General features: G+C 44.6%; 1 protein-coding gene across 1 annotated transcript in view; it reads left to right on the forward strand.

The window, feature by feature from the left end:
* The window catches only part of KIAA1217 (KIAA1217 ortholog), a 267,905-nt gene that overhangs the window by 29,768 nt on the left and 224,920 nt on the right, over positions 1–13,217 (forward strand).

The raw sequence follows: 13,217 nt of genomic DNA on the forward strand, positions 1-13,217 counted from the left end.
GCCTGGGCATTTTCGTGGGATCCATAAGGCGTTTGCTATGAAAACTTGTTCATTTTATGAAAGTGGGTTTCCAAGCCATTTAGTCCTTCAGGGAATGATTTACTTCTTGTGTCTGTAGCCTCACACTCTCTTTTACAACGCTTACTGTTTTTGCCATTTCGCGGTCACCCCAAAGGGTAGACCTGAAGAAGCTGAAAAAGTTGGAACAGCAGTTGGTTTTGCTACTTGTTTGCGGTCCCTCTGAAGTCAAGTCTGGAGCTGGCTTGTCAGGAATGCGTTTATTAAGCCTCAGTCTTCCTGGCTTTAGAGGAGGAAAGCTGAGTGCCTCGGCCAAACTCCCCCATGCGGGAACCTGCACTCTGTGAGCAGACTTTTCGAAGTCACCCCAGGGGAGGGATACTTGGTGGTTTACAGACCTCGGTTCATAAAATGCCTTTGTCAAGAACACGCACCTTCTCACTTTCATTGCCAGCATTTTTTACATGTGGTTGCAAAAGTTCTCTCTGGCTTGAAGAGACAGGTAGGGCAACTTTCAGAATACTTTCCCTTTTCAGGGCCGCCAGGCTTGAGGCCAGGTTTTTCAGAAAGGCCTGCACAAAGGCTTCTCCAGATTTTGATAAGCCACCAAAACTTTGAAGAATCAGTTTTAACATAAAAATCAAATTCTTTACATTATGAGTGGAGAAGTCAGATGATCAGGAAATACTGGGTTCAAATTCCTTTGTTAAAACTTGTAATAGAGCAGCTGCCTCATTAATATGGGGGATACGGGTTCTCGGGTTCACCACAGGCCCCCACTCCCCATCTCGCACCTGCCTCTCTTCACCTGCCTGACTCCAATCGCAGCTACCCCTAGTGCTACCTTCTTTTGCAGACTTGCCTCTGTGAGGTGGTGTGGTGAGGTAGGTGGGGGGACTGTCCTGCCTTTGTTGTTGGACAGACACAATTTCACGAACTGGTTCTACCACTTACTCTTTGTGTGGTCTTGGGCAGGTCACCTGATCCAAGGAAGCTGCCATTTCTGCAGCCAGGTGGTTTGCAGTTGGGAACACAGAGTGTAAGAAGTACCAGCTCCATACCTGGCATGTAGCGGATGCTCAATACATGGAAGCAGCTACATTTGACCTTTGAACAATGTGGGGGTTTGGAGTACTAACCCATCGTGCAGTTGAAAATTCATGTATAACTTCTGACCTCCAAAAGTCAACTGTTAATAGCCTACTGTTGACTGGAAACCTTACTGAGAATAGTCAATGAACATGTATAACGTGTGTTATATGTATTATATACTGTATTCTTATCATAAAGTAAGCTAGAGAAAAAAATTCCTAAGGAAACTGTAAAGAAGAGTAGAAATATTTACAGAAAAAAGTCACGTGTAAGTGCACCCACACAGTTCAAACCCAGCTTGTTCAGGGATCAACTGTACAGTGGAAATATGTCACAAAACATGTTGTGAGAAAGGATTAGTGTCTGCCAATCATAGTGATAAATATTTATAGGTACTTCAAGGTGGGAGGGACCTGACAGCTGCTAAGGAGAACGTCCTAGCTTTATGTAGAAGGACTTTAAAGCCAGGGGAGTTGACAAGTTCAAGATTACTCAGGGCAAACAGGTCCAGAGCTAGTGGCTTTCCACCAACTCACAAAACCTCAGAGTGTAGTTTTGAGGATTAAGAACGTGAAAGTGGTTCTTGAATTATTAAGTTGGAGGATGAGGTAATTTCAATTAGCATGAGGATGGTGATGGTACAGCTACATGTGATCATAGAATTCAGAAAGCACAAACTAGCAGTCATTTACCCATTCTTTCATACCACACTAATTGAGTCTCTAGTGTGGATGGGTCCAGTGCTCGGTGCTGGAAATACGGCACTGGGCAAGACTGACAGGCTGTTGCCTTGGAGAGCTCAGAATCTAATGGTGGAGGCAGAGGAGAAAAGTGATGTATAGATGACTTCAGGTTGAGATGCGTGCCATGCAGGAAATAAAGGGGGTTACATGAGGATGCGCCCCTCTCCTCCCTCGAACACATCCAGGTGAAGCGTGGAAGAGGAACGGTGAGTGCGGGACCCCAAGGCGGGAAGGGGCTTATCTGTGTAAGACCCAGGTGACCTAGCACAAAGGAGAAGAGTGATAGAATATTTTTAGCTTTCATTCAAACACTAGTTTTACACAGAAGCTCCTTTTGGGCACGGCAGGGGGACTTCTACTAAGCTGGTCTCCCTTCCTCCCTCTGGCTATCCCCAGAGGGCCCTTTGGCACTCTAGGACCCCACATGGGGCACTGAAGACCCCCAGCGCAGGTAGTTTTCAGAATCCTGAGGCTCTTTGACTTGTCCACCCAAGGCCCCAGGCCTGGTGTCTGGAAACACAATCCTGTGCTAGTTATTAACCCAAAGGTGAATCCTGATACATCTTTTCTAGTTTGTTTTTTCTTCCCCAATTCTCAACACTTTCATGGGGTCTCATGTATGCAGAGTGTCCACTTTTAGGTTACTAAAATGTTTACTTTCAACCCTAATAGAAGGTATAAGTTGATGTAATAGTATCTGAAATGAGATACATGTGTCATCGTCCCTGAATTGGGGTTTTTTCAATGACGTTATGATATATCTAACCTTTGCCTTTTCATCCGCTCTCAACTCAAAAAAGAAATCGTTAATTTATATTTCAATCCAACTAATTTTTTAATTTGTTTGGGGGCTGCCGATTTGAGGTAAGATATCATCAATAGTCAAACCTACCAGCTCCCACATGGAGCCCCCCAGAAGCTCCCGCCTGCTCCTAGCTCAGGCCTGGCCCTCAGGCTGCACCCCGCTAAGGTTGGTTGAACACTGCAGTGTAGACTGTGCAAGTCTCACTAGCACCTTTGACACCGAGCATTGTTCAGTTTGGGCTTGTTTATAAAAATTATGAAAAATTATGGAAATGCTGGAAAGGCCAGTAGATCGTCTTCAAATCCTTCCTTTGACAGCTGAGAAAACAGCCTCAGAGAATTGATATGACTTGCTTGGGTCGGCCTCATAGCTCGTGATGATCAGAATGAGTTCGAGATCCAGGTTTCTGACCCCGAGCGACCCTTGCACACCGGCGTATTTTCTTCGGAGACTGTTCTGAGACCAGTCAGGTGGGGGTAGGTGGCACAGGTCATGCTGTCAAAAAATGGGGGCGTGTCCTTTGGGAGGCTCTCAAGCATTTGTATGTCATGGCTCCCTTTTTATTCAGCTTTAGAAGTTCCAGCAGAGTGGGTTTCAGGATGAAACATGCTCAGCATCACTGCACTGCCTTTCAAGACGAAGCAATTTTACTAAACACTGGTGTTGAGAGACTGGTGGCGATTTGGGCTTTACCTCATGATGATAGAGACTCAAATAAATATTGATATGAATTAAGTTAAGATCTGTCTCTTTTAAATCTGAAACTGCATGTGAATATTAACTGCCCAGATGTATGCTGATGAACTTTAGATAGTTTCTTCCTGCTCTGTTCTTCTTGAATTTCTTTTAATGAGTGATGTGTGGGCTGAGCCCATTTGGCCAAGTGAGATATATGGAGAAGAGGTGCATTCTTGCCTTCCTTTTAGGTGTCCACATCCGGATTTACCTAACCCCACCCCAGCTTCATTTGCGTAACAATGAAAAACCGGTATTTTCTATCATGAATCACAGTCAAACCCTGGATCTCCATCTAGCAGGAGTGCGTCAGTCCAGCTTGTGGGAAGGATGGGCAAAGCTGAAGGCAAGCTGGGCATGAAGGGAGAAGGTCCTGTGGGCTGGGCAGGTGACTGCTGATGTCCACTTATGGATCTGAAATGGAGACATCTGTGTGTCCTCCTGTAGCACGGCCAAGAAAGGAAGGCGGTTTCCTGAGCTTCTGCTGTCAGGGGCCCTGCAGAGCAGCAGACAAGAGCCAGGTACAGAAGTGGGATGATCGCGGGGGGCGGGCTTGCCGCCCCTGCCTGGGGTCTCTCTTCTGGGGAATGCGTTCCTGATGACCTGGGCAGCTCACCTGGACTGAGCTGTTCCCAGCCATTTATTGTCCAGTAAGGGGGGGGCGGGGCGCCGCAGCGGCTGGGTCACGTGGTTTCTTTTAAGTTAAATTATACTTCCGCGCAGAGGATGATTGCCCACAGCAGTTAAACCTTGTTTAATGATAATTAAATTGCTTTTCTTTAACTCTGAAAAATCTCTTCATTTTCTGTACAAAGGCAGGAAGCATTTTTCTTTGATTATACAGAACGCCTCTAGGTAAGGTGTAATCCATTTTACCTTGCTGGACTCTGAATTAAGGAGTCTGTGGCTTCCTGATTTGCAAAAGCCACAAAGATTAGAAATCTGAGTGCTTCCAGTTAAGAACTTTTTCAGAAACCAATAAAAAAAAAAAGCTGTTTTTTCCCTCTTCCCGGCCTCTCCCTTCGGTTAGGAGTTTTCTAAAACCTGCAAGGCTGCTTCTGAACCTGTCTGGGTCACCTTTTCAAAGCCTGGAGGAGGTTTGGCGTGTCCCATCTTGTTCAGTCCTGACTTAATTCCCCGCTCACAACGCCGATCTGCTTCAGGAGCCAGCACAGCTTGGAATGGGGAAACCTCAGCTCTTCTCTGTGCTTGAGAAGTGGACCGGCTTTCCTCCCACGAGAAAAACATTTTCAGACCGTGGAGGCCGAAAGCCACATAGAGGAAAAAAGAAAAGCTTCGAAAACGAAAAGTCCTAACGCGGGAATTCATTTGATGAGTTTTGTGTCTGATCTGTCATATCACGTGCCTGACTCCCCACGGCCAGAATTAAGATAAGAAATCTTAGGAAATAAATCACAGTTGCCAAGTTCGATGTAGGGATAGAATGAAGAGAAAAAGTGGATTTTCCAGAAGGAGCTGAACCAACAGTGCTTTTAAAAAGCCTGAGTTTTAAATGTAATAGAAACGATGAGCATTATAAGGATGTGTGTGTATGTGTGTGTGAGCGTGTGAGCACTGGGATGTTTGGGTTCACACTGCCGGTGCTGTCGGTCCTGGAAATGGGCCTGGTGAGCCTCATTCAGACGTCTCTGGGCTGAGGTGATACCGAGCTGGCAGCAGAAGGGCTGGGGGTCAAGGTACGGAAGGTCGGGTCAGTGGAGAATGACTACAGAATAAGATGTGCAAGGTCATAGTTAGGAGAAAGCAGGTGGTCGTCCTTGATACAGAGAAGAGGAGAAAGGCCCAGGGACCCAGGATTGTAAAATTTTGACTGGGCACAGCAAAAGGGTTTAGGTGCACAGAAATGTATATAACCAAGATGGTCAGATAAAAGTCTTTTTCAAAGATGGAATGAGTGGAGTGAGGTCAGGACATCCACAGTCAGTCACAGTGTCGGTGGCACTATAAGGAAGGACGAGGTCGTGACTTCCACGTGGACTCTCTCTGCCAGAATAGAGGATTTAAGAGCATTTAAGAGTGGTGGAGAAGCGCTTTCAGTTTCTACCTGGTTTTCTAATAGCGTTTTAAAACTTTTACCTATGAGGAAAAGAAGGAGAAGCTATCATTTATTAGAGAAGCGCCTGGCAGGCAGCACAGAGCATATTCTTGAGGAAGGGTGCAGCTGCATGGGTGGCAGGGGGCCTTGGCACCACCTTCCCCGAGTTGGTCACACAGATCCCCTGGACATCTGAGTGTGGCCCAGCAAGGACACAGGACCTTCTCTTTTCTCATTTTCTTCCTCTCTCTTCAAACCCAGATCAAGCTGGACTTTGATTCCGTCGCACAGTCCCAAGACTCTTGTCTAGCTGCGTTCCCACGTAGTTAAGTTGTCTTAGTCTTAATCTGAGAATCAAAACTAACTCAGATCAAAACCTAACTGAGGCAGTCAGAGGACACAGGAGCTGAAATATATATATCCAGCCATCCCCAAATGACAGATGAGGTCAACGTGGCCAGAAAACTTAGGTGACTTATTCAGGGTTACGACTCAGGCTTCCTGAGAATAGCCCCTCACCTCACTCTATAGTTTATGACCCTTCTTGAAGGAAGGACAGATAACCGAGGAGCCCCAGGTGGCGTGGGCACGCACCCCGATGTCTCCCCTGTGTCCCAGGTTCCTGATTCTGGTGGGCCCCGACCTGGTTCAGGCCCCGCCTTCTCACTCCTCTCTTGCTCCTCCTTCAGTCAGTGGACCACGCCAGGCAGCGCAGAGAAGCTGAGTGGGGGTCTCTCCCGGGTTGTGTGTTTCCAGGGCTCGTGCATCACTCTTCAAAACTGGTGATGACCACACCCACCCATTTGCTGTTGTTTCGATTACTTGCGATCAACCGTGGGCCACAACTATTAAACGAAAAATTCTGTAAATAAGCAGTTTATGAGTTTGAAATTCTGTGCTTTTCTGAGTAGCATGACGAAATCTCTCGCTGTCCCAGTCTGTCCCTGCCTGGGATATGAATCATTCCTGTGTCCAGCGTGTCCAGCGTATCCACCTATAGACGCTCCCCAACCGTTAGTCCCTTTATAACTGTCTAAGTTATCAGATCGACTGTGGTGTCACAGTGCTTGACACAGTTCAAGTCACCCTTAGGCTCCAAAGCCATTTATATAATTTATTACAGTGTGTTGTTACAATTGTTCTATTTTGTTATTAGTTGTTAATCACTTCCTGTGCCTAATTTTTCAATCAAACTTTATCCTGGGTATATGCGTATAGGAAAAAACTATATAGAGAGTTCAGTACTATCCAAAGTTTCAAGAATCCATTGGGTGGCTTGGAACATATCCCCCGCGAATATTGGGGGACTGCTGTACTATTAGCGATAAGTGTTATATGCTGGGCGTATTCTGGATGGGGAAAGAAAAGTAATTATGGGTAAAAGGGAGAATATCGTACACGATTATTTATTGTGTTCTCCAAACCCTAAATGTAGACACACACACACACACGCACACACACACACATACATATAATGGGACAAGATATTTGAAATCCTTTCTGGCTTTGGAAATCTGGGGCTGGCAGTTGTACTCAGTGAAAGAAGAGTCTGAAAAAGAAAATTTGTGAAAGGTCCAGGCTGAGAATGGAAGCCGTGACTCGGAATGTAGTCTGTTGAAGTGAAGCATTAAGGGACAAATACTAGAGCCACCACAGGCAGCAAACAGCCTCGGAAGCAATTCCTGTCATCCAGGGGCTTACATTTTAATGAGCCTGTAGATGCCTATCAGCTCTGTGTCATCACAAAGTGATAGCTTTTTCCAGTGAGCTGTTTCTCCCTAAAGCCTAGGGCTCAGAGGCAGCTCTTTGAAGATGAATCACTCTGTGATTCTAGTAGATGCACATGGGGGTGGCGGTGGGGGTTAAGCTGCTTCCGCCCTGATCAACTGCGATGAGAGATTCCAGCTAAAAAGTCAGTAATCAAGGGGCTGTATTTGCAGGGCAGGCTGGTAATTTTTAAAAATACAGTGATCTGTCTATGTGTCTGTGTTGGTAAATGTTTTTTAATAGGAAAATGAGAGCGCAGATTTTTAGAAATTAAGCGGTGGTGATTTCGCCATTGTCTTTCTTCACCGAAAGCTTGGAATTAATTGCTTGAAATCACCCCAGTAGGAACTTGGTTGACATACTTGGCACTGAAATGGGCCATATGTGGGGATCCCTTCTGGAAAGTCCTGGAGTCTCGAACTGAACGCATTTCCCCCACTTCCTGCCTCTGGGAGCCCTTGAAGGTGGCAGACTCACAGGTGGCCTGGTGATCGCCCCATTGCTGGGGTCCCACCTCCAAGGCCTGTGGAAATATCACTCCCAGGCTGATGCAGAAGGTTTTTCCTCAGTGTTCCCCACACCCCTCATCCTTTCTCTTCCAGAAGGAGAAAGGAGAGGATGCCAGAGGAACAGCAAACACACGTTCACTTCCTTCCCTGCCCTCTAATAATCCCAACCCCCAGCACGCACGCACACAAACACACACACGCACACACTCACATCCCAGCCAAGGTGGACATTCTGACTCCTGTGAAACTGGATTCTGAAAGGCCAAACCATTCTGTCTGTGTTTTGGCTCAGTTGCTCAAAAGAGCCAGGGATCTAAATTTGGAATTTTCCTATAGCTTTAAAATTGGGTCCTGCAGATCTGTCCTCTGTAGGAAGCCAAGGGGCCTTTCTTGGGTTTGTTTTTCTCACCCTGTAAAGAAAACACAAAGGTTTAGGCCTCACTGTGAGGGCATAAATAACAAGGAAACATCCTTTAAATCAAGTATTCTTATTGTAGAATCGTAAACCTGGATTTCATGTGGGTGTGGTGCCTGCTGGGAAAATGAAGACGAGAGTCAGATCTCTGAAGAATTTAGGAAGGTCATGCAAAAAATGAGCGGTTATGCTTCAGGCCATTTGCTTTCATACATGTTCCTTAGAAAGGCTCTCCAGAAGTGGTTAGGGAATCTCTGACTGGGACAGACACCATGAAAAACAAAGCGAAGTCTTTGTGAGCCCCCGTTTTATTTGTTTGTGCCAGTCAGCGTTTGAATCGTGCAGTTGTTACATAATGAAAGGCACAAGGGTAAAAAAGATAATTTAGAGATATAAAAATAGTCCACTAACAGCTTTATCTACACTGCAACCTTTTCTCTAGACTTGTCAGAAATCGTTATAAACTGGAATGTTATATTATTTGCCTCGCCTGTTCTGTGAGTAGAGATGTCCATTCTCTACTTAGTCTGCAGGACTGTCATGAGGAAAAAGGAAGTGAAAATAGACTTGTGTTGGAGGTGGAGGGTCAAATGCCTCTTCATAAAAGAGACCTCGTTACAGAGCCACATGAAGTAAGGGTTTAGTGTCAGTTCTGGGTGGCGGTTCTCAGTGCCACAGCAACGCGTCAGTCCCTCTTTGCCATTGTTCATGTCATTCCCTAAATGACTGTTGCTCTAAGAGTTTACCTTCTAAGCTGGTTGTATGGAATTTGGCATCTGCCTTCCAGAGAGTTCTGCAGAAGTATATTTAATCTGCAGTTTGGCTGACCTACTGAGCTCTGGTTTTTCTGTTGGTTTTAATGAGACATGGGTCTTGAGTTCTAATTCTGTCTTTGGGACTTAGCACTTCTCTTCCCATTTGTGACAGTGGTGTCTGGGTGATCGGAGGCATGGTTTGTGAGAGGGGACCAGTCACCTCGTGGTATAGATAGAGAGGCTGTGTTATTAGTGAGGGACTTCCTGGCAGTGTTTAACAGAAAATTCTCTGGTGGTCCAATCTCAGGAGCGGTTGTCGGGGAGAGGGGAGGAGACTCTGTCTTTGAAGAGAGCAGGGTGGGGTTCCTGCATGGCGTTTGGGGGTGGGGTGGCGTAAGCTTGGTTACTTTAGCCGGGACCCTGTGGATGAACTCTGGGCCGCTGATGGCTGAGAAGCGTCGCAGGGCCTGTCGCCGCACATATTGCATGGAAAAGACATCTGCTTGAGCGAAGCCATGGGAAAAGTCTAAATTTAGAGACCTGGGCTCTTTCCAGGAACTGAGCCAAGACACAGTAGACAGCATGGTCTGGCCTTTGAGGATCCAGTTTTTGACATACAAGGATCCAGTTTCACAAGAGAAAGAACCTCCTCAACTCTGCGTGCAATGTGGAGAAAAAACATCGACATAAAAGCGTCACTTTAATGTGTCGGCCCCACGTTTCTGTGCTCCGGCCCATGTCGGTTATCACAGAGGATGAGGAAGGAAAGGCGACACATGGTAAAAGAATGGAAAGGTGGAAGGAATGGGGATGTTATTGAAAAGAAGGCCGATGGCGGTGTATTTTTTGTCTAGAAGTTTACGGAGGATTTCTCTGGAGAGGATTCAGGTCTCATTTCACATGTCTACAGTGGGCCACACAAGGAGAAAAAGACTTTAAGGCAAAATGCTGCTGGATCAGGTTGTGAGAATCAACATGATAAAACATTGGCTTATGTTACCAACTGAGTAGGTAGGTTGTTGGCTGTTTTTAGAGACTGGATGATTATCTGTCGTAAAATTTGTGGGAGTCCCAATTTAATGCGCTAGGGAAAAACGGGAGTTCCTCTCGAAGTTTCCTTAAAAAGTAAAATCCCTTTATAAAGTACTGCTGGGAAATTTAGTATCCTGGATGGAGGAGGCCAGGGTCCACTGACATGCGACGTGCGCCCAATGGGAAGGCTGTTCTGTCTGTGTCTTGTCATCTCCTTGTGCTGATGTCATCCATTCTCATCTTCCTGCTTCTCTGTCCCAGACATATGTGACATGTGAGTGTGTGTGTGTGCGCACGCCAGGGCTTCACCCAGAGCCTGGCATACTCAATCAACCTCCCTCCCTATCTATATGTAAATACACATAGAAGATTAAATTCTACTTATAAATTTTCCATTTGTACTTCCTTAATAACCAATCACTGCAACTCCTGTTGATTGGTGGCTACAACGGAGGTGTCTGTATGAAGGTAGCTCAGAATTGAAGATGTGCAAAATGCTAGGCCATTTTGAGATGGCGGATGAGAGGAAGACAGGGCTTGAAAATAAAGGCTCGGGTCATTCGTTGTGCTTAGCTTTTGAGGGAGATGCTGGCCACACCGTGCTGCTGACTTATCTTCTGCCGGATTTGTGCCCACTGCAGGACCAAATGAGCGAAACTTTAATGTCTCACAGAAGAGACTCTGGGTTCTTGAAGGACATGATTTGCCTTCCCTTCTGCCACTTCTACCACCGAAAGGCGTTTTAACCTCTCAATACCAAGCAAAGATAAACGAGCTGTTTGTCTCCTTTGTGTGTTAGGAGACTAACCACTAAGCGTTTAATTTTTTTAGATTTGAGGAGTGGTTTCTTTCCAAGGTCTGCATTGCTACTGACTGGCCTTCCTCAGTTGAGTGCAGTTATGTTTACATTTCATGTTGTGGGGGACCTCTAACGTTTTTATTAGGAAAATGTTATTTTTGTCCACTAAACAATAGGTTTGGGAGTGTTTAAGATTTGTAGGGATTTATAGATTTAGTGCTAGATATACTCGATCAATCATACACCTCAAATACATACAAGTACAGGGTGATTTTTCTTTCTCTGCTCTGAGGCAAGCGGGCTGGATAGAACATATATAATAAAGGTCAAAACTGTTAGGCTGCGTGAAATTCGGCCTTTTCCTATTTTTGTTATATTTCTGAGGCATGGAGAGGAACAGGAAAAAGAGGCCTTTTAAAAGGATCCATTAGCGAACACATATCCAAACGGTAATTGGGGAAAGGGAAAGGGGTGGGCGAGACGAAACAAAGCAGACAGGTTCAGATTTTATCAGGTTGACACAGTTGTTGTAAGGAGACGAAAGGTGAAGTCTGTGATAATGTGTCGAACTAGTAAGACCAGCTTCAGAGTTTAAAAAAGAAGAAAAGGAAAGCCCATACACAAAGGAAGTTGCACAGAACATTCCAGTAAATCAGTGAACTGTGGATGATAACATGTTTCCTTCTTTTCCTTCAGAGATTGGTTTCAGACAATAAGTTAGGATAAGAACTTGTACTATAAAAACAATATGGGGGATTTGTAAAGTAAAAAATAAAAACAGGGAAAGAGCTATCTGACTCGGCATTTATTATCACTGAAGTTTTCTTAATTAAATTTGAACTTACTATTGTGTTGGTCTAGATAATGCACACATCGGCCATGGCCTTTATGATTTATTTATACTTGAAATCTATAGCCTTGACCATAAGTAATGCTTAAATTGGTCTCACACATGGTTTCAGATCCATCAACACTTGGTTCAAGTCAGCCGTCTTGGTAATGCCACTATGTATTTGTGTGGTCCTTTAGAAAAGATGATGAAATCTTTTCGGCATGGACCGTCCTGTGCTCAGCCCTTCCTCTTGGCTTTCTTTCTTAAGCTCTTGCCTTTATCCCAAGACAGCGAGGGAGCGAATAGTCTTTCTGAAGCAGCTGAGAGTTGGAAGAGTTGGAAGAGTTGGAAGAGGCAGCGGCCCTCCAGCCATAGGTATCTCTGTCTCTCCTATCTTCATGGGAAAGTTTTTCTTTCCGCTTCTACCCGCTACCCCTCCACTCGCTGAATAGAGATTGGGTATCTGTTTTGTTCCGGGCGTTGTGCTAGGCAATGGACGTACCACCGTGGGCAGTATGGATGAGATTTCTTTCTCCTTAGGGGAGAGTAAAACATTAAATAATTATAAGGGTGGTGACCGTTATGAAAAAAAAAAGGAGTATTTGATAGGGAGACTGACATAGCGCGTGGGTGGGATAAAGAGTCGGGGAAGTCTGGATAAGTAAAGCCAGAGAGGAAATCAAAGAACCCTAGAATTTATCTTTAAAGGAAAGGAAGGAGAATACAGTACAATTTCAAAGGGAAAAGGGCAAAAGATGCTTTGTTTTATACATAACCTCGGAGGCCACCATATATTCAGTTCCAAATCTGTGGCTCTCTGAAGACTGATCATTTTTTATTTGTTGTCTAAATACTTCACCTTTTCTCTTTCTCTTGAACATTATGCTATTTATCAATTCCCCCTATGACTGGATGATTGGAATCAAAAAAAGTGGGCCACTATGCTGTTAGGATCATGTGACTAGCTATAATTGGAGGTGAAAAGGTTGGAGTAGAAATTTGTCAGTTTTGACTACAGTGAGGTCGAGTTATTTATAATGGTATGCTTTTCCTTTCTCCATAAATATAATTAAATAAATTCTCATTAAGCATCCACTAAGAGCCAGGAACTCACGCAGCTGATGGGAACATAAAGATTAATAAAGCCATTTTGTGTTCTCAAGAATCTCCAGTTCAGCAGCAGAAACTCAGATATAGAAAACTGATGGAATAAGTCTTCTGTGGGAAATATGAGTAAGGCACAGGGACCAAGAGGAAGAAAGAGTTCTCCCCACGCGAAGGAACTTGAAATGCCTTCAGAAACAAGGAAATACTTGAATTGATCTTTAAAGAGTGATAAACTATCAATATAGCTAAATAGGCTTTTTTAAAGAGTCAAATCATTTTCGTAGTTACTGCTTAACATGAGGAATAATGCTGTAAAGAGAGAAAATGCACCAATTGAAGCAAACCTGTTTTGTTTTCATCTAGGCATCTTGGCGTTTGTTGGTACTTGATATTCTGCTCATGCTGTTGCTTGGCTTGACTATGTTATGGAGTAAATAGTCTTGAAATTTGGGTATGGGTTGAATTTATATCAATTAAATCGTGTTTCCCATTGTCTTACATTTAATTAAAGAGATGGTGTGCTTTTGATTACCTGGCAGTTGGCAGTGATAG

This window comes from Pteropus medius, unplaced genomic scaffold (genome assembly GCF_902729225.1).
Source record: "Pteropus medius unplaced genomic scaffold, Ma_sr-lr_union100, whole genome shotgun sequence".
NCBI lineage: Eukaryota > Metazoa > Chordata > Mammalia > Chiroptera > Pteropodidae > Pteropus > Pteropus medius.